We start from the raw sequence: 27,154 nt of genomic DNA on the forward strand, positions 1-27,154 counted from the left end.
GTCGAGTGGACGTTAAACCCCATTTCGCTCTTGCTTTGTGAACTCGGGGACTGATCTAACACCATCTATGACTTCTAAATTGTTTTAAAAGCTTCACTCCGCAAATCATCCATGACAAATCTGCGCATACGCCTCTGTAAAAAATAAATAAAGCAAAAAAAAAAACAAAAAAAAAAACGAAATTGTTTCCGGTCGCCTTCCAAGAACTTCACCTTTATTTGTATCAAAAATAGAAAAGTTGAAGCAACTATGAAATAATAGACGCATTATGGTTGTCAAGTGTTCAAATGTCAATGTCGTGAACCCGTTCATTTATAAATTGTTGGGGATTTTTTTGTTTTTTTTTTCAAAAATATGTACATATATATAATATACAGTTCAGATCCTGTTAGGGTGCAAGTCATCTTTGAATCGTTTTCATTAGCTCAGTCGTTACAGGACCGTAGGATGTTATATACACCATTTCGTTTCAGATCATCCATGATACAAAAATACACATTATGAATCCGTGGACACATGTGTGCAGCTAGGAAGGACAATTTGGCCGGGACATCGTATCCTTCACCAACGACCAACTCTCAACGAATCTTTTACGTGGACACGGTGGGGCTCAGATTTTCGTCATATTTAAACGGTGACACTGTACTTGTTCGCCCTGCGGGCGCTACCCTCGGACAAGTGGAAACCGTTATTAAAAGGTCCTCGAGATTCTTTGCGACGGCATACCCCAGGATTCAAACCCAGTACAGTTCTGAGTGTTCATGATATGCAGATGTAATGCTAGGTGTAACCGATCCAAGGGGTAAGCTAAGAGAGGGAGAGAGGGAGAGAGAGAGAGAGATGAGGTTTAACGTCCACTCGACACATACTAGGCCATTTCGGGACTAACATGGTTCAATTTAATTTCAATAATTCGTTTGCGCGTAGGGATCTTTAGGAGTGGGAGGAAACTGGAGTACCCGGAGAAAACCCACGAGGCTGGACAGGCGAACCCACTCCGTGTCACGTACAACCGGAGAATCGAAACCACGACAGTTGACTCAATGACATACCTTATAATATAACGCGCTAACCATATAGATAGCCAGCTGAATGGTGTAAAGTGGTGTTTATTCTCTGTTACAGCCCCTAATGTGAACTGAGAGAGAGAGAGAGAGAGGGGGGGAGAGGGAGGGAGAGAGAGAGAGAGAGTTACAATCCCTAATGTGAACTGAAATGAAAAGGTGGTCTAGCGTCCTAAGCCATGCATTGTGCTCTGAGTGGCATTCTGTACGTACAGGGGCGTTTTCGCCGACTGTTCGACTTGGGGTTCAACGCCCTTGGAGCCACAGTGGCTAAGTGAGTAAGACACTGGTTCGCTAGCCTAGAGGTCGCGGGTTCGATCGGGAAAGTTCATCGGGATTTTCCGATATTGTTTCCCCTTGTCAGTGGTGCAGGACGGAGTACAGCTCTCTGGTCGTTCAGATGGGACGAAAAACCGAGGTCCTGTGTACACATTGGTGTGCACGTAAAAGATCCCTTGGCAGTTGCGATTTGATATACGACTAGGTCGTAGTGCCGCTGTCCGGACAAAATTTCCCTCATAGCACTCTGTATGGCATATGCCCGTCTACATTAGCCCAGTTCGGAGTAGGACGTTAAACACCATTTAATTTCGGTTCAACGTCCTGCACCAACCTGTCCAATATTGACGGACGTCGCCTTATATTCGAAATTCCAACTGTAAAGGTATATTTACTACGCTCGGGAAACCACGCTGAAACGTCGCGAGGAAATTCTTACTCAATGTCTTACTCAACGAGCCACAGTGGCTCCCAAATAACTTTCACAGCAGAAAAACATAACATGATATTGATGATATTCCAAATTATGCAATAAACATATTTAGTATTTACCTTGAATAATAATAATATGAATTGTCTTACAAACTTCAATTAGTTAAACTATATCTCAGATACCCGACCATTATACACCCTCTTGATATAACTGTCACCGGACAAAAACTAAAATACGTTTGAGATAATATGTAAATTAAATGATAAATATTCAACAGGATGGTTACAAAATATTATAAATATACCAGAGATATAAATATGGCGGTAAATTATAGACAGAGATTATAACCGAGAGAATAACTGACACTGGCCAACTACTAACTCCATTTCATTCGTCTTCATTGTTATTCTGTTCAACCAATCAGTGAATAGGGCATATCGTGTCGCTAGATTGGTGACGGGTTTACTTCGCCAGTTAATAGTTATCGTTGAGAGCGACTACACGTTAGTTAAAGTATATACTTCGTATCGTCTTCTACCTATTCAAACACGTATTAGTGGATATATACATCGTAATCTTTTTTTAAAAGTCGAGCATATTGGATATTACCATTTATATATCCAATCTCGACAACTCACTCAACTTTTATCGACAAAAGTTTTTTTTTTCTCTATTTGCCGGCTCGTCTCTCACTCAGTATGAAAACACAAATTAGATTATCACCTAGACGTATTTCAAGTTGAACTACCATTAATCAACGTTATATTCTACTTGACGGAGACTTATTTCAAACTTCAAACGGATTACCAGGATTTCTTGCATGGAATGAACATGGATAATTATAATGTGTGGTTAAGTTTGGTTATCATCTAGCTGTGTGGTGTTCCCTTATGCGGTTAAGACGACTTAAGCCGGGTCCGCCGAGACGATTTGTAAAGTTTCTCGGCAATGTCGTTCCTGGGTGGGGTGTAATGATCATAAATTTTAGTGTAGAAAATTCCGAATTTGATGACGATAAAGGATAGACTGGTATAAAGAAAAATCAGAATTAATCCAGTGTATTAGTTGGACAAAGTTTTAAAATGGATTAGATTAGAACACGGTTGTGAACGACTAAGTAATCCCGCTAAAAATTGTGTTCACGTCTTTTTTTGTTGTTAAAGTTTGTAAAATACTTATAAATAACTACTAGTTAAGTAGTGGATGTTTATTTAATATTTTTCTGTGAACTCCGGGTTTTATAAAAAAAAAAGGAGTTTTATCACAAATATGTTTCTGTGAACGACAAGAGAAAAACAAATAAGTGATATTTTTCAGTTTATCGTCGGAGTGTACGATTAAGAATTTAAAGTTTTTCTCGGTGTGTCGCGAGTCGGTTGGTTTTAGAATCACTTTTACCTCAGTGCTTGTGTTATTTTTCTTTGTTTCGTTTCGTTTTGGTTGTTTTTTTTTTTTACTTTGTGTTACGTTTTCTATATCTTCATCATTATTATCTATGGATGTAAGTGAGGGAATTATATTGGAGTTTCTTGTCGCTTAGGATGGATATAACGTCAGCCTACAGTTTTGCGGGCGCATTATGAGGACAGCAGAAATCTCTGTGCAAAACGGCCAATACAGGTTCGTTATTTCATTTTTTTTTATAAAATATCCATAAATATGTTTTGGGGTATCGGAGGACCGAAAGTTCTAACATTTTGCCCTTGGAATATATTTTATAGTATAACATAGTATAAAGGTTTACATTTATGCTGAGAAAAAGAAACTTAAATTGAATTGATGTTATAATATTTTTTTCCGTATACATGTATATAATAAAGTTTCTTTTGGCATCTGTAGATCGGATAACCGAAAGCCCCAGCGGTTTACACGTATGCTAAGAAAGGGGTTCTTTAATTTTAAATACAAGAACGTTTCTATGAATTGAAATGGCTATAAGAAGTTCTTTATGCAATACACGAAGAGCTATAAATGACAGACGAATTCCCACTTTCTAATTATAGACATATATGATAGTAGATAGTTGATATATTGAATATGTAATCAATAAACATTCACGGATGAGGGATGTGCGATTGACACCCTTTGGTGTGTTGCTATACCCGGCTACGTTCTGCATGCCTGTTAACGCTATTATACTGTTTAACAGGAATAGAGAGGGGGACCCGCGTAGCAGTGTTGAACAGTTGTACGAAGGGCGGCGATAAGATGATGAAATTTTAACTCCTTTTTATACAGGTAGATCCGTAAATAGTATCGCTTATCGTGCAGAAAGCGCATAGCAGGGTGACTGCGTTGTCTATTAGCTAGGAAACGAGAGAAACCTCCCTTTTTATTTCTTTAAATAGACAATTTGTTTACCACGCGAATTACAGTCGATCTAGCTGGATAAACGAAAACAAAGTGTCTAGTATTATTATGCACTGGGTGTATATACTAGCCGACTAAATATGAATTAGAATTTGGTAATAGTTTCCATTTAAAACATAAATGAAATGAAATGAAATGGGGTTTAACGTCCTACTGTTCTGCTCCTAACCTGGGCTAATGAAGACGGGCATTTAAAACATAAATCATGAGATTAAATATACCTGGTATCACTTCTCATTTTAGGTGTTCACACTGGTAACAAACTTCCAACCTCGTGGGTTTTCTCCGGGTCCTCCGGTTTCCTCCCACTTCTAAAGACTCCTACGCGCAAGCGAATTATTGAAATAAATATGAACCATATGTTAGTCCCGAAATGACCTAGTTTATGTCGAGTGGACGTTAAACTCTCTCTCTCTCTCTCTCTCTCTCTCTCTCTCTGGTAACAAACTTTTATATATATTTGTAGTGTATGACCACATGCTCTACCAATTCCATTGTTTATTCATTTCTGAATACTAAAACATATCCACAAAGCTACCACAATAGCCTTAAACGATGTCTAGATTATAACGTTTATAATGATGAATAAATGTAGTTGTAGCATCAGAATGTGAACGTTGCGTCTTATGAATGATGTCTTGAAACAAAAACTGCCCTGTACTCGCAGTCCATTGTTGATTTCAATCATTATCCAAACACGCTACAGTTTAACAACACACAATCCGCCGTCGAGGCCTCGCAAGATTTTTATGCTTCGATAATCGTATGTGATGACCCAAGATACTGTTTTGTTTTGCATCTTTGTGAGACCTTATGGTGTAACCTTATTTTTAACAAGGACCCTCCGAGGTTAATCCGTCGCCGAGGCCTCGCAAGATTTTTATGCTTTTACAATCGTATGTGATGATCCAGGACACTGTTTTGTTTCGCATCTTTGTGAGACCTTATAGTGTAACTCTTTTTTTTAACAAGGACCCTCCAAGGTTTATATAATAAACTTAGGACTTCACAAAGTCTGAATAAGACGCTGTAGTGAGAACACTATATCAAGTTATGAAATTTATAAAGCCCATTCGTTCATTCTGAGTGCAAGCCCTGGATTGTACAGCGCTGTGGAGGCTTACAGCCAGCCTTCGCCCCGTGTATGATGTGTCTTGTCCGAATGTTTGCGTTTCTGTTTGTTATGTACGATTCGCTTGAAGTTTACACGAGACTTCGACTTTCTAAAACTGAGCGAATTATTTATATATTCTTCTTAAAGAAGGGTATTTGTTAGAAATGTTTCTTTTTTTATAGTCTTCATTCAATTTCTGAGCGACTGAACCAGGTAGATATTAAGCTAAGTATATAGATATATAGAAATAATATAAACGTTAAGATCAATGCCTTTAAACAGGTGAGATATAGCAATACGAGATTAGAAATCCAGGTTATAAGTTAGACTTTCTGAAACAGACGAAATATATAGAACAATAACAGATTAAAAACCCAAGTTAGGGTTAGGGTTATATATGGTAGACTTTCTGAGAAAAAAAAACGAAAACAAACGAAGAATAACATCTTCTTTTCATTTTATTCACGTGGATTTATTTAATGAATTGAAAAACTTCACGTCCTGGGTAAATTGTGAGCTTAATCAGCGTCTGTTCGTTAAGCTACTGTTCAGTTTACTCAGTGTTTTTAGAAATACTTAGATCCCGGTTAAAGCAAGGGTGAGGTATTTACATACAGACTTGTGGTGTGATGTTCCCAATCTTACAGATAGACTTAACTCGTCTATTTGTTACAGAATGACATAGAACCTAGTTATAGCAAGGGTGAGGTATTTGCATATATTCCTTGTCCATTCTCTATTCTGCCACGGTGGTTAAGTGGGTAAAACGCTGGCTCGCTAGCCCGGAGGCCCCGTGTTCGATCCCTGCATTGGCCGAGATGTTCATCGGGATTTTCTGACGTGGTTTCCCCTTGTCAGTGGTGCAGGACGGAGGGTCTGGCAAGGTCCCGTGTACATTTTGTATACATTGACGTGCACGTAAAAGGTCCCTTGGCAATTCTAATTCGATATAAGAGTAGGTCATAGTGCCGCTGCCCGAGCAAAATGCCCCTGATAGCACACTGTATGGCGTATGCCGTCTTCATTAGCCCAGTCGGAGCAGAACAGTAGGATGTTAAATCCCATTTCATTTCATTTCATTTCGCACACAAAGAACTATCTTCTCTACTTCGAGAATAGATCTCTGTATTAAATGGCCGACATATCAACAATTTATATACAGTTTTGTAATGCAGACCTGCTCCGGTTCACATCTGTTATACACACAAAAGACTAATTAAACCTTTTCAATTTTATCAATGAAAGCAGAATATATAGTTCTCGAAATATACTAAGTGTTTTCGACTAAAATCGTCCATTTAGGACTTAAAAATGTCGGTCAACTAGCTTAGTGTCTGTTCTCAAGCGGAGCTTATTGTAGATAGACAGCATTAGTTTAGTATGATTCCTGCGTAAGTTTAGTATGGTTCCCGATCTATATAGTCATTGATGTGCAAGAGTTTAGTAATACCCAGCGTAAACGCCTGGATTGTATGCCACCAAGACTCGGGAGGCCAAGTACTAAGAAATGTGCGAAAGGAAGACATTTTAAATACAGAAAAGACGTAACCAGGGGGTGTTTTTATTCAATTTTTATCTCTCTTTCGTTTCAATTCACTGAACTTATTTAGAAGTGAAATTCACTACATGCCTTAAACATGCATCGCTGAAGATACAACCCCGAACTTTATCATTCACATTCATCAACTGTCGTTTCTTTTGCAAAGTAATTTTTCGTGAAAAACACCAATTCAAACCACTTATTGAAAATTGCAACTGTCAATTTTTACTTTAATCGTATCGTCCGAGATAAAATCGCATCGTCCAAGATAAAATCGTAAACTTTATACAAAGTAGTTATTCGTTCGTGTTATTATGTAAAATATCGTTTTATGTCTTTTTTTTCAAAATTTCTTTTCATCGGGAAAAATTACATTAATAAGATTTATAGTGCCGTCAGAGACATTCGGTGATGATATTTAGTTTTAGATTTTAAACGTCGACAATCATTACGGTTTCTTTGATGAGATCGGCGCACTTGCTGCACCTCGTGTGTCTTTGTAGTTGCATTTACAGAAATTAAATTGAAATAAATCATGGGCTTAAAGGGACAAAACCACTCCTGTTGTAACAGAATAATATGTCCCAATCTTTATTCTGGTCAACAAATTGTACTATTTTACAATATTTCAATTAATTGATGATACAAATTTCATCTTAACACACCTTATTTAAAAATTTTGAAAAATTCAACATAATGGTTTGAAACGTCTAACGTAAACCTTTTCAAATGAAACTTGGATTTAAAAATATTTTCGAACCCTCTGGACAAGTAAAATAGGATGTAATGGATAATTTACACAACAGGTAGGACACTTAAACATCTAGTACTTAGATAGAGATATTATTTATTTTCTGGAGCTTTCAAGCCAGCAAGAGTGTTATTGTCCCTTTAACGTGCGACTGTTGTGCTTCAACTGGGATGATAACGGCGGGAATACGCAGTGTGATATTGAGAAAGTTTTTCCCGGAAAGCGGCGCTACGACCTACTCTTATTTCGAATTCCAACGATCAAGGGTTACTTTACGTGAGTACCCTCCCATTTAGACTACGTCCCATTTCGACTACAGCTTATGACAACAGATTATACGTGCAGCCAATAAGTCCCACCCGTCTGCGCCAGTGGCAAGGGGAAGCCACTCCGAACAATGCCAAGTACCATTCTGAGCGAAACCCCGAGATCTTCTAATTAGTGGCCTAATGGAATACTCACTGAATCAAGGTGTATACCCATTATTATTGTACATGAATCTGAAAAACCCTAATAAGTAAAATTTGGGTGAAAATTGGGTTAGACCCATATTTGGACTTAGTATATGAAATAGATTTTTCTCCTTCTTTGAAAATGAAACAAATCTCATCGTACGGAGAGGTTGAAACATCGTACTCCTGTAATCTGGAAAAACCCAGTAAGTCAAATTTTGGTGACAATTGAGTTAGACCCATATTTGGACTCAGTATATAATAATAGCGTTTTCTCCTTCACTGAAATGGCTTCTAATGATCTTCATCTAAAAAGCCAAAATAAAATAAAATTTGTTTATATTCAGTAGCTTAACCCTGAATCAAAACAGTTTTCCTTTGTTTTCTCAAATTTGCATTCAAGAGATTACAGGAGAAATGGTGTCACTGGTATTTAGTAAGTTGTACCTTGTATATAAATATATCATTAAATGAAATGTCACAAAATGATCAAGCATTTTTAAAACAACCGTAATATCTGCTTTTTTACATTTTTGAAATTTCCTTAAAAAAAATAGGAAAAATGTCATTTATGAGTCATACGAGTATGTAATATTTGATAGTTTTTTGTATGTTATTTGATGTCAGTGAAGAAATATGTAAATATTTGTAATATTAATGTTTGATATAACGATGGTGTTATGTTTTGTGGGGAAAGCTGTACGTGAGTAAAAGCTAGGTCCAGTTATTAATTCGTCTGTGACCTATTTATTACGTTCATTTATTTAAGTTGAGTGATCAACGTACCATAGTAATATTATATTGCTGTGTTGCTTCTTCAGAAGTAATTTTAGCTCAGTCAGTTGTAATTGTGACCCAGTGATTCGGGTGATGGTTCACTAAATAGAAGATCATAGGTTCGACTCCAAACCTCGTGGCTTTTCTTCAGATCCTTCGTTTGCCTCCCATTGCTAAAGACCCCTACGCGCAAGCGAATTATTGAAATAAAATTGAACCAAATGTTAGTCTCGAAATGACCTGGTTTGTGTCTAGTGGACATTAAATCCCATTTCTCTCTCTCTCTCTCTCTCTCTCTCTCTCTCTCTCTCTCTCTCTCTCCCTAGGTTCGAATCTTCCTCGGGATTTTTAGACCTGGTTCACCACTGAGTGTCTGGACAGGTAGATCATCTAGTCGTTCGGGTGACACCGTCACGTGCCAGATTATCTGATAGTAAGAAACTGTATTCAGTAATTAAACTCAGGGGCCTGTTTCACGAAATGTTAACTAAGATAAAAATCCAAATTTTAGTAATTTGATTGGATAATATTAAATTGATTTTAATGCTTAGTCAATCAAAATTGAAGTATCTACTAAAATTTGGATTTTTATCTTTAGTTAAGATTTCGAGAAACAGGGCCCTGATCGAAAACGAAGGTCGATATCATCATCGTCGTTGTCATCATCGTGTATATTGATGTATGAGTTAGGTTGTCTGGCTGTGTTTTGTTATGATGATATGATAAGAAATGAAACTGTATATATAATAAGTACGCCTGTTATCAGATAAATTACTTATATACTTATCAATATGATATTACTATAATTATACCACAGAACACCTGTTAAATACTTAAATATATATATATATATATATCACGACAGGTCCGTATAAACTTACTGAAATGCCTTGTTTCAAAACTCCCTGGTTGTACGTGACAAGGAGTAGGGTCGCCTGTCCAACCTCGAGGGTTTTCTCCGGGTCCTCCGGTTTCCTACCACTGCTAAAGACCCTTACGCGCAAGGAAATTATTGAAATAAAATTAAACAATATGTTAATCTCGAAATGGCCTAGTTTGTGTCGAGTGGACGTTAAACCCCTCTCTCTCTGTCTCTCTCTCTCTCTCTCTCTCCCTCTCTCTCTCTCTCGTGTTTCAAAATCGATCAGTGTTGTGATCAGTGTTGTGGTCGTTGCTTGCATTGTCTAATAAATATAGAGATGTAATATCATGTATTCTAGACAGTATGCATAACACTCCCTCCAATCAGCCTACGTGTACACAGGATCTCGATTTGTCTTCCTATCCGAACGACTAGGCCATTTCATTTATAACTAGACTACTAAATAATAAGACTTATTACATAAAGCGTTCACCAGTTATCAATTGCACTGTATATATAATGTCATCGGGATATTCCGACAAGGAGAGCTGTCTAGTCGTTCGGATGAAACGAAAAGCCGTGGTCCCGTGTATACATTGGCGTGCACGTAAAATATCCCTTCGAAGATAGAAATCGATGTAAGAGTAGTTCCCTCATAGCACTTTGTATGGCGTGTGTCCGTAGAACAGTAGAACGTTAAACCCCATTTCATTTCACCGTATATAATGTACCTATCATTTTACTTATAGTAAGTCTATTGATTACTAATAATCCAGGTGAAAATATTTACAAATATCTACTTGTAATATCTACCTGTAAAATCTACCTGTATATATACGTGTTTATAGGTCGTGATATAAGCAGGTTTTGTTGACTATATAAAATCTATATATTGTTGTTTTTTGTGTCTTACATCAGTGTGTTGACGTCCCGTGTGATTACTTGATCAGCCGATACAGAGATAGAGAGAGAGAGAGAGAGAGAGAGGGGGGAGCTTATAACAAACACTAATGAATTCTGATCTTCTATAACTCCTGTACACGCTTTACAAAAAAAAAACCTTGAATGTTGGAATTCGAGAGGTGAGGGTGGGAGTGGGGGTGGGAGGAGAGGGGGTCAATCAACTTATAACACTAATGAATTCTTATCGTCTATAACTCCAGTATACACATTACAAAAAAACCCTTAAAAGTTGGAATTCGAAATAATGCCGTTACGTCGCTGTCAGGTCAAAATTTCCCTCACAGCACAAGGTATCCCCGTTTTTATTAGCCCTGTCAGAGCAGAACAATGGGACGATAAACTCCATTTTATTTTCATTCATTTTGAATTGCGATCTTTATTTGCTTATCAGATATTACCGCCTATAATTTCATGCATACAAGTAGTTTATAGAATTCAACAGACCACTACATGTACTTCCAGGCCGATAAAATGTGTAGCCAAGTTTTTAAAATCGATAAAAAACAAATATGTTGACATTCGAGTAGAATATTTACCCAGCTTTTATAGTCACACATGTTTAAATCTTCTATGGGTTATATCAGTTCAAAACGTCTATAGGTTATATCAGTTCAAATCATGGGGGGTTGGATGGCCTAATGGTTAGCACGTGCGCGCTGTGTCATACGGTCTGTCATTGAGTCAACTGGCGGGGTTTCGATTCCCCGGTTGTACGTGACAAGAAGTAGGGTCGCCTGTCCAACCTCGTAGGTTTATCCCGGGTACTCTGGTCTCCTCCCACTGCTAAAGACCCATACGCGCAAGCGAATTATTGAAATAAAATTGAACCATGTGTTGGTCCAGAAATGACCTCAGTTTCAAATCGTCTATAGGTTATATCAGTCTATAGGTTATATTAGATTATATTAGTTCAAATAGTCTATAGGTTATAATAGTTCAAATCGTCTTATATCAGTTCAAATCGTCTATATATAAGGTTCAGTTTTGTAAGTTGGGGTTAGTGTCTGTAGTTGAAAACTCGTAAATAGTTTATGTAGCGATATTGTTATAAATTTATAAAAAACCAAACACTTACAGTCTTTGTATAGAATTCAAACATATTGTATTATGCCGTGATATATGGAAGGAAGGGGATGGGGGTCGTAGGGAAGAGCTGGGTAGGAGATATGGGCGAGGAGGGGTGGAAATGGAGGGACAGAATTGGAGGAGGTTGGGGGATGGGGGATGGAAAGGAAGAGCTGAGACGGGATAAATTATTATTATTATTAATCTTCTAAAGTGCTTCATTATATCCCGTGATTAACAAATGTCACATTACAGTTTGTAATAAGATTTAAATAAGTGTGTTTTTAACTCCGATTTAAATATAACAAAAAGTTGAACTTTCTCTAAATTTTTATGGTAGCTTACTCCACATATGTGGGAGGGGGAGGGCGGGGGTCGGGAAGAAGGGAATAGGATGAATGGAAGCAGGGAATGAAGGAAGGGGTTGGGAGGAGGGAAGAGAAATTGTAGGCATGAAATGTAAATCTACTTTTGCCTTATAGAAGATGTATATAGAATTGACCACGTGACAACATTAAGATAGATATTCACAATGAGCAACAAGTTTAAAAAAAAGAAAAATAGTTTTAAAAATGACAGTTGTCATATTTTAATATACCTGGTTTTATTTAAAAAGACAGGTAAATCTTAAGACAGGTAACCGGTGACCTACTTTCCATTAACTAACTGGGTTTTTTTTCGATATGCAGCATGCGTTTTAACAAGGCCAGCTCTGTATGTTACTGTATGTGCATATTCTACAACCGTGTTTTAAGACGTTCGCAAGATTTATTAGAATATTTTTGATAAAAGATTATGATAACGTTGGTCATTGTAACTTGGCCTGTCAATAAAGACCTTAAAATAATTATGATATTTTACACCTTGCGTGGGTAAAAAACACGTTAAATACCCCTTGAGATAACCCCCAAAAGGAGATAAGATGAATTAATTAAAGATGGCGTCGATAAACGTTTGAACTTCGACAAAGGAAGTCACAATTGAAGTCACAGTCATCAGATTTCTACCCGTGTTCAGTCGATTCAACAAAACTTTAAAAATTTGAAAGATGATATTTTAGACTCATCGTCGCCTCTAGAGTCTCTTCGGTTACTGAAACAACAACGTCGTGGGTTTTCTCCGGGTCCTCCTGCTCCCTCCAACTGTTAAAGACACCCTACGCGCTATCGAATTATTGAAATAAAATTAAACCATATGTTAGTCCCGAAATGACCTAGTTTGTGTCGAGTGGACGTTAAACCCATTTCTTTCTTTTCAATAATTAGGTTTTCTTTTGCTTTTTTTTACCTCTTTTTTACATTTTATTCAGTTTCGTATTATTATTACCAAATTAAACCCTGAACGCACAGGCAGCTCTCTAATGGGAAGTGATATCGGGTGTTCCAGAAAAGAGTATATTGGCCTCGTCAATAACTATATAGGGCTGTATAATGAATAAGAAGTTCGCTGTTTGAAATTCTAAACAATCTACACGAACAATCTTTTATAATAAATGATATTGTACGTTTGCACACAAAAACTAAGGTCATGACGAGTGTTTTTTGTCTAAGAGAAATAGGAATGAATTTTTTGGGGTGTTATTTGCAATGTATTTAGACATATTTGTATCTGTCTCATTTTTACATCGAAGCTTGAAATTTTGATCTTTTTTTTATGAAATAATGAAAACGGGAAATTGAGCATATATCATTGTTATATTATTACAATATATTTATTGTATTGAAATTATTCACAATTTTATTTTCTCTACTTCGGTGCATTTTGTAGCCTACATTTCTTTTTCCTCTTAATAATTTACTTTACATCTTGTTCTGCTATTTACAACCCACGATCTAGTGTATATTGAACTTAATTTCAAAGGGATCAACCCACCATTTAGTGTATATTGAACTTAATTTCAAAGGGATCAACCCACAATCTACTGTATATTGAACTTAATTTCAAAGTGATCAACCCACAATCTAGTGTATATTGAACTTGATTTCAAAGTGATCAGCCCACAATCTAGTGTATATTGAACTTGATTTCAAAGTGATCAACCCACAATCTAGTGTATATTGAACTTGATTTCAAAGTGATCAACCCACAATCTAGCGCATATTGAACTTGATTTCAAATTGATCAACCCACAATCTAGCGCATATTGAACTTGATTTCAAATTGATCAACCCACAATCTAGTGTATATTGAACTTAATTTCAAAGTGATCAACCCACAATCTATATATTGAACTTGATTTCAAAGTGATGAACCCACAATCTAGTGTATATTGAACCTGATTTCAAAGTGATCAACCCACAATCTAGTGTATATTGAACTTAATTTCAAAGTGATCAACCCACGATCTAGTGCTTAGCGAATATGATTTGAAATTGAATAACCAACGATCTAGTGTATACCGAAGTTAAGTTCAAACGTTATCTACCATAAAGTAAAATATGGGGGGGGGGGGGGAACTTAGTTTATTATCTAAAATGGTAGCCCCTGTGGCTTAGAAGGGAATTTCCATCAAAACACAATATGACGTAGGCCGACAATTTAAAAGGAAGTTAAACAAGCAATGGCGCTAGACACCAAAATGTGTTGTAACTGCCATATATGGCCATGTCTGTCAAATCCATTTTTTTTATTCGGTTTTTTTTTTTCCTTAGTAAAAATATGTGGAATATTTACCAAGTAGAAAAGAAAACATATTGGGGACCCTTTTTGTTTTGATATATTTTATAAGTAAACGGATTTTGTGGGTTTAATTCTATTTGTCTTAGTGACCAGTGGTCAGGTGATTTCACACCTGTGTATATTCACATTTACACCTTTAGTATCACCTGTCCGACGTCACCAGAGTCGAGATTTACCGCGGTGATGTTTTCCATTTTTCATGAGCCAGAAAAAGTCGGGAAATGACCTGACTAATGGTGACAGAGTATTAACTAGTTGTATTTATTTCATGATCGTTATTGTCGTGGCTTGTCAGCCCTTATTCAAATCGAAAGTAAAACCCGTGAATTACCGAGTACGAGAGAGAGAGAGAGAGAGAGAGAGCGAGCGAGAGAGAGAGAGAGAGAGAGAGAGAGAGAGAGAGAGATGGGGGTTTAACGTCCACTCGACACAAACTAGGTCATTTCGGGACTTACATATGGTTTAATTTTATTTAAATAATTCGCTTGCGCGTAGGGGTCTTTAGCAGTGGGAGGAAACCGGAGGACCCGGAGAAAACCGACGAAGTTGGACAGGCGACCCTACTCCTTGTCACGTACAACCGGGGATTCGAAACCACGCGCAAGCGAATTATTGAAATAAAATTGAACCATATGTTAGTCCCGAAATGATCTAGTTTGTGTTGAGTGGACGTTAAACCCCATCTCTCTCTCTCGTTGAGTATGGGTTGCATCCTAGCAAGATCATAGGAAATTGTCAACCTGGGTTTCGCTTGTCGTTCCCTCTCTCTCTCTCTCGTTCCCCTCTCTCTCTCTCGTTCCCCCCCTCTCTCTCTCGTTCCCCTCTCTCTCTCTCTCGTTCCCTCTCTCTCTCTCTCGTTCCCCCTCTCTCTCTCTCTCTCTCGTTCCCCTCTCCCTCTCTTTCTCGTTCCCCTCTCTCTCTCTCTCGTTCCCCCTCTCTCTCTCTCGTTCCCCCTCCCTCTCTCTCTCTCTCTCGTTCCCCCTCTCTCTCTCTCTCTCTCGTTCCCCTCTCTCTCTCTCTCGTTCCCCCCTCTCTCTCTCTCGTTCCCCTCTCCCTCTCTCTCTCGTTCCCCTCTCTCTCTCTCTCGTTCCCCCTCTCTCTCTCTCGTTCCCCCTCCCTCTCTCTCTCTCTCTCGTTCCCCCTCTCTCTCTCTCTCTCTCGTTCCCCTCTCTCTCTCTCTCGTTCCCCCTCTCTCTCTCTCTCGTTCCCCCCTCTCTCTCTCTCGTTCCCCCCCTCTCTCTCTCTCTCTCGTTCCCCTCTCTCTCTCTCTCTCTCTCTCGTTCCCCCCTCTCTCTCTCTCGTTCCCCTCTCCCTCTCTCTCTCGTTCCCCTCTCTCTCTCTCTCGTTCCCCCTCTCTCTCTCTCTCTCTCGTTCCCCTCTCTCTCTCTCTCTCTCGTTCCCCCTCTCTCTCTCTCTCTCTCTCGTTCCCCTCTCTCTCTCTCTCGTTCCCCCTCTCTCTCTCTCGTTCCCCCTCCCTCTCTCTCTCTCTCTCGTTCCCCCTCTCTCTCTCTCTCTCTCGTTCCCCCTCTCTCTCTCTCTCTCGTTCCCCTCTCTCTCTCTCTCGTTCCCCCTCTCTCTCTCTCTCGTTCCCCCCTCTCTCTCTCTCGTTCCCCCTCTCTCTCTCTCTCTCTCGTTCCCCTCTCTCTCTCTCTCTCTCGTTCCCCCTCTCTCTCTCGTTCCCCCTCTCTCTCTCGTTCCCCTCTCTCTCTCTCTCTCGTTCCCCCTCTCTCTCTCTCTCGTTCCCCCTCTCTCTCTCTCTCGTTCCCCCTCTCACTCTCTCTCGTTCCCCCCTCTCTCTCTCTCTCGTTCCCCCTCTCTCTCTCTCTCTCTCGTTCCCCCTCTCTCTCTCTCTCTCTCGTTTCTCCCTCTCTCTCTCGTTCCCCCGCTCTCTCTCTCTCTCTCTCTCTCTCTCTCTCTCTCTCGTTCCCCCTCCCTCTCTCTCTCGTTCCCCCGCTCTCTCTCTCTCTCTCTCGTTCCCCCGCTCTCTCTCTCTCTCTCTCTCGTTCCCCCGCTCTCTCTCTCTCGTCCCCCCTCTCTCTCTCGTTCCCCCTCTCTCTCTCTCTCTCTCTCTCGTTCCCCCTCCCTCTCTCTCTCGTTCCCCCTCTCTCTCTCTCTCGTTCCCCTCTCTCTCTCTCTCGTTCCCCCCTCTCTCCCTTACTCTATCTCTCTTTCTCTATCTCACCTTGCCTAGCAACTTAATGTCCTGTATATAGTTCAAGTTAACATATCTCACAGATCGATTTTAATAATTTATCAATAGTTTTACCATGGGGACAGCTCGTGGAGTAGGGTCATATGGGCCAGCACGTGAAGTAGGGTCATATGGGCTAGATTTGATATCTAGCCTGTTCCGAACGTTTAGGCAACTTACTTGTCTTGTCTGTAGTCCAAGCTAAGATGTCTTTAATAAAAAAAAACGTTTGTAGAGGGTTCGGAGTTTTCTATCTTTGAGTCTATTTACTCAGCGATTAGTCATGGCTTTAAAAAGTTTTACATTTTTAGACACAAACCAACATATAGACAAACACATACAAACAAATAAACAAAACTGAAATAATAGGGTTGAACGCCCTTAAAGGTCAGGATGTTCTTTACATTTTAACTAGAAGAAGATTTATTGCTCGGGTTGCCCTGGTGGTTTACCTTGTAGATATTAGATTTACGTACATTTAAAAAAAAAACCCCAAAAAACCCCAAAAAACACTTAATAGACCTAGGACCTTGATACACATAACCTTTTTTTATTCGTCCGTGGGGCTTATCGTGTGATATCGCGGACAATGCCTTCACCCTAAATTATTAAAACTTAAACGTATATACATGTACTAGATCTAAACTTCTATCGTTCGTTAACCTGTACACCGCAAAGATCTAAGTTAACCTAAAGGTTTAGACTTCAGCAAATTAACACCATTTTAAAAAGACGCTTAGCTACTTGGAAACTACTACCATTCTAAATATTGGAATTAGAATTGTTTTTAATTGGAAAGGTGGGTCCGCTAGACATTGCTACTTGGAAACTCACATTAAATTATTAACATTCTAAATATTATAATTAAAATTGTTTTTAATTAGAATGTTAGATCCGCTAGACAGTTTATTTTAAGGATTTTTGGTTAGGTAAGGTCTGTTTATATTTTGTTTAGCTTGTAACCTTCTATTCTAAAAGTACGATTAGTCATTGGGTGGTTATTTATTGTCAATAGAAATACTGTGTTCAATAAGACGATTTAAAATCAGCTCTTGTAACAAACAGTCGACAATTCATACAAACCATTTATACGGGTGTTAGTCGTATCGTCTACTGTGTTGTATTGATTGTTATACTTCTATAGCATATAAAAAGATCCCGTATACACGGTAAACACGAGTTGTCAAACGTAAAATAATATTAAAACATGGAATGAAATGAAATGGGGTTTGACGTCCATTTTTTCTGCACCGTCGGGGGGAATAGCTTACGCCGTACTGTGGGCTATGAGGGACATTTGTCCTGATATGGTAAAATGATCAAAATATGTCAATTGTAAAATGGTAAAAATATGTCAATGGTAAATTGTAAAAACAAGTGTTAACTTGATAATTAAGCCTTTAATATACCGTTAGCCCCCGCCTATCCCAACCCCCGCTCTACCTGTACACGTAATTGATAGTAATTGAATATTGGGCGGACACGCCACTTCCGGGACAAACCACCAGTGCATTATGCACGTGACTATAGTATATATGATTGACCACATGTTAGTCTTCAAATAACCTAATTAGACCGTGGTCTGTTATTGAGTCAAGCGAACTATTGAAATAAAAATTGAACCATATGTTAGTATCGAAATGACCCCTTTCTCCTTTGATCGACCTCGTCTTCATTAGCCAAGTGGGAGCAGAACAGTAGGACGTTAAACCCCATTTTATTTCCTTTGAGCGACCTTGACAGTAAAATAACCGTGACGTATTTTACAGTGTATACACAATCTAGTTTAGGAATCACTGTTAAAACTCGGACCAATAATAGCCCGCAGGTAGACCATAATATATACAGTGTTATTTCATCACGTTATTCAATGGTCCAACATGTTTGTATAGATATTATACTATCATGTATTTTCATATATTCACCATTGACTAACACGCATGTATTATATATAACCCACCAAGCAAGCGTTATGTTATACGTTTCATTAATTTCGCTGCTCTGACAAAAGCATGAAATAACCTTTTCATTTATGATAATGTATTTTTAAACGAGTTTTAATATGGGGAGACGGTGTTTAGAAATGTAAGGTTGTTAGGGTCATATCCACTGCTAATATACAGTTCAACCATTTTGGATCTTACGGGGCTGTTTGTTCTCTCAATATTAAAATGGCAATGTGACTATGTAAGACAGAAAAAAATGATTGTCATTAACAGACCTTTAATCAATCTAATTATTGATTTAGGTGGTTTCCATTCCCCGCTTGTACGTGACAAGGAGTAGGGTCGCCGGAGACTCCGGCTTTCTACCACAGCTAAAGACCCCTAGCCCAAGCGTATTGTTAGTCCTGAAATTACCTAGATTGTGTCGAGTGGACGTTACCCCCCCCCCTCTGTCTCTCTTTCTCTCTCTCTCTCTCTCTCTCGCTCTCTTTTATTGATTTATAAGTTCTTACAGTTTAAACTTATGCACTTGCTATATTACTGATTGATGGTAATTGCTTCCCTCTCCATAACGTCATATACAAACAGACGTAATTGCTTCCCTCTCTATAACGTCACATACAAACAAGCGTTATTGCTTCCCTCTCTATATCGTCACATACAAACAAACGTTATTGCTTCCCTCGCTATAGCGCCACATACAAACAAACGTTATTGCTTCCCTCTCTATAACGTCACATACAAACAAGCGTTATTGCTTCCCTCTCTATAGCGTCACATACAAACAAACGTTATTGCTTCCCTCTCTATAGCGTCACATACAAACAAACGTTATTGCTTCCCTCTCTATAACAATCAAACGCTATTTTGCAAAACTAATTTAAGAATTAGAGTTTTCAAACCATTTATTTGAGTAAAATGAACGTTTTTAGATTGTCTTACTTGTGTATGTAGTTGGTTTTATTTAAAGTTTGATATTAAAAGATTTGACAATCATTAATTATCTAACTATATAAAGAACAAATGAAAGTGATTGGTTGGGTGGGTTTTTTTTGTGGTTTACTAACGTATAGCAATATAAATCGAAATCGTTCGTAAGTTCGCTATTTTTGATTAATGTTCGTTTCCACCGGTTTTTCGTCCCATCCGAATGACTAGACAGCCGTCCTTGTCAGACCCTCCTTCCTGCATCACTGACAAGGGGGAACCCAACGTTGGGACGCGATCTCAGAAACCCTATTTCATTTTCTTATAATGTTGTTTAATAGCGACTGATGTGTGCAGTGTGTCTGTCACGTGATGAAAGACAGACAGATAGATATGTGACCTATATACACCGTGTATTATCTATATGGTATATATTATTAATTGCTTACATAAACCCCTGCTTAGCTGTCATATTTTAACGACGTACATAATATAGAATAGGTAGGTTAATATCTTCACAAATTCTTGGCTAGGGATTATAATTAAATTCAAAAATCGCTGTCCATCTAGCGAGATAAAGTCTCCGAATAAAACTTCTTTGAGCATTACCGGATTACGAAATTCCTAAGTTCTAAAATTACAGAACTGTGAAAATGATTATTAAATTGCGAAAAGGAATTCGATGTTCTCGATTAATGAATCTTCAAGGTTGTGATTTTTTTGATTTTTTTTAAGGATAATCCTAGGTCATATTAAGCCATTGGAACAGTGAAGTTAATCTACGATTTAGTTGTAAATTGTTGTAAGCGGACGTTAAACACTCTGAGTTAGGATAGTGGCTGGTTCTAACACCTTAGAAGTAACACGATTGAATAATGGAAATACCCAGCGTCAATCTCTTAACAGATTATGATAAAATCGGCATTACAACACCATTCCATTGTAGGACTGGATTTATTTGTTTCAAAAGTTCAGGTTAAATGTAGATGACACAGAAGTGAGAAGTGTTATTGGGTGTTCTAGAAACTTATGCGTATTTAACCACGTGTACACTTAAATAAGTTCAGAATTTACTCAAAATTGTTCGCCTTATTTCAACTAAAATATAGCCCTTTATAACCCTACTTTTTTTTTAATGTATCAAATACATCAATAAGAAAATATGTGAAAAGTTTTGTTTTTTCTGGATCAAAGATATTTCTCATAAACAGTGATTGAAAGTTGAATAAATTCCTAACTTAAGTCTGAGAACCTTTATCAACTCGGGGCCAGGTAATTTCCCTGTATTTGCATCATATAAATTACATAAACTGATATTTATCGAGGGTTAGACTTTCATTAAGTCGGGTGTTGTGGTTTCGAACCAAAACCCAAACCGCATCCATAACCTCGTGGGTTTGCTATTGCTAAAGGCATGCGAATACTGGCTTAGTACCAAAGTTCCTAGTTTGTGTTGCGTGGACATTTTTCTCGCTCCTTCCCTTAGGCGGTATATTTGTTTCCGTGTCCTTTGTGTCGGGCGTCGTACACGAGGCAGTATTCGTCTTCACGTGATACAGCGTGTCTCGGGGCGTGTAAGGGAGGGTGATATTACCCTGTGGCAATTTCGCGGATTGGACAGACTTGTGTGTGTCCAGTTATTCTTGAGTGCATTTTCATACTTTTTAGCAGGCATGTGTTAATACCACACGATTTACATAATGTTTACTTAGGTATTCAACTTAAATCATGAACTAAACTTATTTAAAACTAAATTTAATTTTAAATAGAAAAAGATATAGAGTGAGATAAATCGGCGAATCAGAAGGGATTACGGGGGATCACCATAAAACATCCATTTTCTTTACAATACTTGCCTTATTTAGATAAAGATTTAATACACGAAGGGGTGTTTTATACCGCTGTATAGCTGCGTAGTTAAGCCAATAAAACCAATTGTCTGAAACCTAAATATTATTATTAGTATAAGTGAAAGTTATAAAGAGAATAATAACACATTGAGGGGCATGTATCTGGAAGGATTAGCGGGGATTACCTGCAAGAAATAAAAATGGTTTTGAAGTTTTTACCATGTGAATAGAAGGGAGTTCGGGTGGGGATTAGGGTTATAGAACGAACAGCTCCCAACAAGATTTAAACGACTTTAATATAAACAAATGTATCTCAGTCACAATATTTAAAGTCCGATTTACAAATTTGTTTTTGTTTTTTAAAAATTGCTAGTTTGTGATGATCCTTAAGAATAACAGAAAATGTCTTCTCCCCACATTGTGTTAAACAGCATCTTAACGTGTAATTGATTTTTAAAGGATATTAACACTTTCTGTTAATTATTAAGAATAATAGAAGATATATTCCCACGGATCGTCAAAATCGTGTTAAACTGCATCTTGATTAACGTAATTAATCTAAGAAAAATGCTAATTATTAAAAATAACAGCAGATATATTCCCACGGTTCACCCAATAGGCTATAGTTAATAGTATCGGCGTTATTATACAAATATTTTGATTTTCTTAGAAGATATTCAATAATGACTTTAAAATAATTCACGCTGATATCACCCAATCCTCAAGCAGTGTGCTTTAACCAATACAGATAAAGTTTTTGAAAGATGTATCGAAACTCGGAGTAACGGATTATGCTGGTTCATGGTTCCCATATTTTGTCTTTCATCCGATTGGAACTGTCTTGTGATCGACCATTGTACGATGTAAAGATGTACCTTATTTACAAGTTTGTTTATTTTATACAGCTATGCGGACAGAGTAAGTAGTCGGTTTAATTACTTGGTTATAATTAGGTTATTTAAAGGGGCAATATGGACGATTAGATAAAGGGTTGGCGGTTCTCGATTTAATAGTTAAAAATTAGATAACGTAAATAGAATATGCTGAAAATTTCAGTAAAATTGCTCCACTCTGAACTGAGATGTTAGCTTTTGAGTTTTAGGCTAGCCTCGATCATTATTACTAAAGTCGGTACGATAAAAAAAAACACAACAAAGTCTCGATTATCCATTTTTAAGTTTAATTATTTTTCGAAAAATGTATTCCAATCCGATAAATATCGCACGTTAACGATGGCAACAGAGTTGATTATTGTCTGGATAAGTTAATAAATGTCTTAATAATAATTTAGATAACATTTCAGGCCTAAAGAAAGACCTGTAATAGGCAGATTTAGCTTTTGAATAATTCATGTTTAAGAAAGTTTTCATGCCAATTGTTGTTAGTTTATAGTGGATTATGTGTATATGATGACGTATGTTGCGATTTATAGAAATACATGTAAGTAGATTTAGATAGGATTTTACAATTCGTCCATGGAATTATCTTTATGTCGTAACACAGGGTTGGACATCTTTAATTTTATATGAAAACTTAAAAACGAAAAACGAACATTATTAGATATGTCAAATAAATGAAATGAACTGGCGTTTAACGTTCTACTGTTCTACTCGACACAAACTAGGTCATTTCGAGGCTAACATATAGTTCAATTTTATTTCAATAATTCGCTTACACGTAGGGGCCTTTAGCAGTGGGAGGAAACCGGAGGACCCGGAGAAAACCCACGAGGTTGGACAGGCGACCCCACTCCTTGTCACGTACAAGCTGAGAAAATGAAGTGGAGACCCTATACTTTACCGATTGGGTGGGTAGTCGAACGACTGGAACACTGGAATTGAGTATTATTGCATATGTGGCCATAGTAAATAAAATCGAACATTTAGTCTCAAAATAACGGTAGATACTAAACAGCAAGATATGAGATACGGGAATGCATTTGTCGTATTCTTGTCTCTTCCTTTGGGGGATCACGTGGCTAAGTGGGTAAGACGCTGGCTCGCTAGCCTGGAGGTCGGGTGTTCGATCCCTGCATTGGCCGAGAAAGTTCATCCAGATTTTTTCAGCGTGGTTTCCCTTTGTCAGTGATGCAGGACGGAGGGTCTGACAAGAACAGCTGTCTAGTCGTTCGGATGGGACGAAAAACCGAGGTCCCGTGTACACATTGGTGTGCACGTAAAAGGTCCCTTGGCAGTTTGAATTCGATATTAGAGTCGGCCGTAGTGCCGCTGCCGGGGCAAAATTTACCTCATAGCACACTGTATGGCGTATGCCCGTCTTCATTAGCCCAGTTTAGGAGCAGAACAATAGGACGTTAAGCCCCCTTTCCTTTCCTTTCATTTCATTGTTTCTTTCTGTTCCCAGTTGAACGCAGATTGGCACCCATTAAGGTCCAAATCTACATTATGTGCTTCTCGCCATGAGTGATAATAATAATATATGATTTACATCATGTAATAGTAGATGGTATAACACAAACTAGCAATCTCTAGTCTGCACGCATTTTAAATTAGTCAACAAGTTTACGAGCGACAAGAGAAGGGTTCCCGACAATCACATATTTCAAATAGCAACGAATCTGACATCTTAGTTATTTTACTTATGACACGAGCCAGCACTTACTCACTAAAATATAGTTAATTATGGTCTAATCTCCGATAGCAGACTTTTAATAAACAGACTCTTACAGCGAATATTCGGGAGTCGCTAGCTCCACTCCGTCCCGTAACACTGAACATCGAACCTCTTAAACATCGATAATACTTCAACATGGCCATTAGGCAATCAAAACATTTCAATCATAATATGGGAATGTGATAGTGTAATAACATATATATAATACATGTTGTTATATTTAAGGGGGGTTGGATGGCCGAATGGTATCATAAGGCCTGTCATTGAGTCAACTGGCGTGGTTTCGAATCCCTGGTTGTACGTGACAAGGAGTAGGGTTGCCTGTCCAACCTCGTGGGTTTTCTCCGGGTCCTTCGGTTTCCTCCCACGCAAGCGGATTATTGAAATAAAATTAAAACCATTTTTATGTTAGTCCCGAAATGACCTGGTTTGTGTCGAGTGAACGTTAAACCCTCTCTCTCTCTCTCCCCCTCTCTCTCTCTCTCTCCCCCTCTCTCTCTCTCGCTCTCTCTCTCTCTCTCGTTATATTTAAACACTGTAAAACTCTTATGATATATTTATTACTTCCTCGATTACAGTCGTGTTCAAGTTGGTTTTATTTTCACGGATCCGGTAAGCTTACTCTTTCTAGAAGACGGAGTGTAGAACACCATTCCTTTTGTCTATGCGTGTCATAGGTTATGCGAGGTCTACATAATTGTTTTGTTTCAATTTCTTTTATCCGTTATCTGTTGCCATTAAGTGATGTTGTTAGAATCCGGTTTATGTTCCAGTCTCCTTTTCTACCGGAAGGTATTTTTCATCTAAATGTTGCAGCCAGTCCCAGGATAACGTGATGGAGTCAAAATATATAGTTTTAATAAAATGATGCTATTACTGCAAATATTGTAACGTTTTGACTAAATGACTACGTTATTAAGCAACGTTTGTACTAAATGACGACGTTATTAAAGCAAATTTTTGTGTAAATGACGAAGTTATTAAATTAATTAAAATAACGTTTTCACTAAGGACGCGACGTCATTGTGCAAAAATAATGTTTCAATAAATTGCGACGTTATTATAGCAAATATTAAAACGTTTTTAATAAATTGTAACGTTATTATAGCAAACATTATAACGTTTTCAATAAATTGCGACGTTATTATAGCAAATATTAAAACGTTTCAATAAATTGCGACGTTATTAGATCTATGGCAAATATTAAAACATTTCAATAAATTGCGACGTCATTATAGCAAATATTAACAAATTTTAATTAAAAGACACTATACATTCAACTAAGAAATAATTGAATCGACACAACAGTGATATTTTCACTAAAATGACTTTACCGCAGAAAATATAGAGGTCTTCTATACCTTTTGACATAAATGACCTTAGTACCAATCAAATGAAATTTAACATGAATAAGATCAACCTTATATATACCTGTACAGGTAAACCTTATATACCTTTACAGGTAAAACGAGTAAAATTCACACCATTTCTGTTAAATATTACACATAATACGGACAACTTTAGTCACTAGTAGAAACACATCATGATAATTTACGAGGACAGACCATTAATCTAGACGGGACATAGTACTTACACTTGAAACAAATGAGCTGAAATAGTCACCACTAATATTAACATGAATTTTGTCAACTCCAATTAAACTCCAGGGTTATTTTAACGACTAAATCGTAAATTCTAAATGTGGTTATTAAAATGGCGAGTAATTGTGTTATGTTGACGAGGGCGGTATGATATATGATGTTATAACCGAGTATTATTATTCACATTAAATAGTTTTAATAAATCTTTTTTTCGTTGGACACCTGTGACTAGTCTATAGTTCGGAATGTGGGTAATTTGCGTGAAATGTATTTAGAATACAGGTCCATGTCGGCCCTATATTCAGATATCAGTAGGTTGTATTATGTACAAAAGTGCAAATAAGAATACTTCTAGAATACAGGTCCGTGTCGGCCCTATATTCAGATATCAGTAGGTTATTATGTACGAAAGTACAATAGATTGTAGAAAAATGTAGCCATAGTTTGAACTAGGATATTACAGAAGCCTGAGCGACGGGGTAGATATTTGTAGTTACATTTTGGGTCCCATCCGACATCCCGTGTACACGTTGACGTATACGTAAAATAATCCTTGGCGGTTGGATTGCTACAAAGAGTCTTCAGAGACGCCGCTGGCTGCATGGGCAAAATGCCTCTCATCGCACACGGCAAGACATATACCCGTCTCCATTAACCCGTGGCGGGGGGGGGGGGGCGACAAGTTAGCGCGTGCGCACTGTATCATAAGGTCTGTCATTGAGTCAACTGGCGTGGTTTCGCCTGTCCACTTCGTGTGGTTTCTCCGGATCCTTCGGTTTCCTCCCACTGCTAAAGACCCCTACGCGCAAGCGAACAATTGAAATAAAATTGAACCATGTGTTAGTCCCGAAATGACCTAGTTTGTGTTGAGTGGACGTTAAACCCCATCTCCCTCTCTCTCATTTACCCAGTTGGCTGCAGGAAAGTCGGACTTTAAACCCCCTTCCATTTCAATTATATAAAATGGGGCTATCTGTACAAGGATTTTGGGACAAACTTGGTCCTCGAAATTGCAAATGTGGAGTTACATATTTAACAATATCTATTAAGCGTTGTGGCAAAACCGCTTTATACGGGATCTTAACGCTTTGTAATCTATTCTGATACTATCAGGTATTTCATTTGTATTTGAAGATCTAAATACCTATAATAAATGACATACTTATATATCCAACACTTCTCAAATTAGGCAATCATAGTATATAGATTAAAGCTTTGACAGCCTTAAGCCAGATAGATTTCAATCTGTGAATGGGCCTCGTTAGCTGGTCTGAAGTAACAATGTTGAGGATTAGCACGTGAGGAGAACCGAGCCTCGGATGATGTCAGGGCGTCAACGATTCATTTACCTGTAGATGTCACCTGTCACACAACACCTGAGAAATTAGACGTCACCTTAATATCTTAGCTGAAACTTGTTTTGCATAGTTTGTAAGTTTAAGAATGAGAGAGAAATATTTTAATTATAGTTGTCGTGTGGCCTCAATTTCTCAAATGTTGAAGAGTTTTAAAGGCGAAAATGAAATGAAATTAAATGGGGTTTAATGTCCTACTGTTCTTCTCCGATTGGGCTAATGAAGACGGGTATACGCCATGCAGTGCGATATCAGGGAAATTGTTTCCGGACAGTGGCGCTACGACCTAATTTTATATTGA

The 27,154-nt window shown here is 37.9% G+C and overlaps 1 long non-coding RNA gene across 1 annotated transcript in view; it reads left to right on the forward strand.

The window, feature by feature from the left end:
* Positions 1-2,276: 2,276 nt before the first annotated feature.
* LOC126816500 (uncharacterized) overlaps positions 2,277-27,154 on the forward strand; it is a 65,119-nt gene continuing 40,241 nt past the window's right edge. The window contains exon 1 of the long non-coding RNA XR_007678422.2: positions 2,277-3,396. This is a non-coding gene — a long non-coding RNA (uncharacterized LOC126816500). The remainder of the gene's footprint in view (positions 3,397-27,154) is intronic.

This window comes from Patella vulgata, chromosome 3, assembly GCF_932274485.2.
Source record: "Patella vulgata chromosome 3, xgPatVulg1.2, whole genome shotgun sequence".
Classification (NCBI taxonomy): domain Eukaryota; kingdom Metazoa; phylum Mollusca; class Gastropoda; family Patellidae; genus Patella; species Patella vulgata.